Source organism: Epinephelus lanceolatus, chromosome 11 (assembly GCF_041903045.1).
Source record: "Epinephelus lanceolatus isolate andai-2023 chromosome 11, ASM4190304v1, whole genome shotgun sequence".
Taxonomy (NCBI): Eukaryota; Metazoa; Chordata; class Actinopteri; order Perciformes; family Serranidae; genus Epinephelus; species Epinephelus lanceolatus.
Window position 1 is genome coordinate 20,287,457 of NC_135744.1, and position 1,459 is coordinate 20,288,915.

The window sequence follows — 1,459 nt, forward strand, 5'->3', positions numbered from 1 at the left end:
CTCACTAAATTCTTTATTCTCGCAATGAACCATTATGGTATGTTTAGGCAAAGGACACACTACACTGTCACTGGTCAACAACATTATGGATGATCTTTAAAGCGACACTTACCTTTCTGGAAATTTTATGCTTTTCTTTGTTTAGGTTAAAATGCTATTAATAAGCTGATGGCACACTAAAATGTAAGTGAATTCCACCAGAAATAAAAACTCAGAATTACACCAATCTCATATGGTTCTAAGAAAACTCCGGCCAATGAATACAATAATTCAAACCGAATGCAATGATTGGCCGAGCGTCCTGTCTGTCTTTCCCACGTGAAGGCCCCCGACTGACGTAACCGCTCGCGTAATATCGGCTCTGCTTTCGAGCGATGGTGAAGACTGATGCAGCTTCATCCTGAGCTAAAAAGGGACAAGATGGTCGCAGAGTTTCTGCTGGACAGGTATTTTTAGTTTGCCTCTAATGTAACATAGGCTGTAATGTTATATATGACAACACAGCATCCAGTTGCTAACGGTTAGCCTACTGTAGCCTAACGTTGCCTGAGCGTCAGTATTATCTTCCTTGTATGTTGCCAGTCACCAGTACTAACTAACGTTAGCGTTTACGTTATATTATAAAACTCATTAGTCATCACTGACCCTGGATAAGTTTCAAAACTCCGGGGTTGCGTTTGACTGTGCAGGACAGGTAACGTTATGTTTAGTTTGCTTCTAATATAACATAAAATGTTATATGACAACACAGCATCCAGTTGCTAATGGCTAACGTTAGCCTACTGTAGCGTAGCCTCTGAAACATTAGCGTTATCTTCCTTGTGCGTTTCCACTTACTAGTAACGTTTACGTTACTATCTAACGTTAGCACTGTAACCTTATTCTAAAACTCATCAGTCATCACTGACTCCGGTTGAGTTTTAAAACTCCGGGGTTGCATTTGACTGTCTTGAATGTAACGTTACACTCGCTCTCCTCTTCTGTGTATCTAACGTTACCTTGCCAATGCCTACATCTATCATAGTCGTAATGAGGACGTAATGGAGGAGGGGGGAGTAGGCCTTTGGAGGGAAGTGGAGTTGCAGGAGGAGGGGGATGGGACTTTGGAGGGAGGCGGGAGTTGTGGATGTTCAAATTTGTGTGCTGTGTGAAATGCAAGAACGGTAAGAGTAGCTTTAACTATTTTTAAGTATTTAAGTAATAAAGTGAAAAACAACGAGTTTAGTGAGTGTTGTCATTGCTAACCAGCACATGCTAGCACGGGTTTGAGCTTTCATCTTTTCATATTAGTTGAGAAGCTATCTCAGTTATCTCATGAAGACAGTATCTTAACATTGTAATTGAGACACACATCATGATGAAAACAAAACAAATAATGTAAAATAATTTGTAATGCCTGTATTTGATTTATTCAGTGCCAATACTTGTTTCAGTGCTAATACAACTTTCCAATATGTGA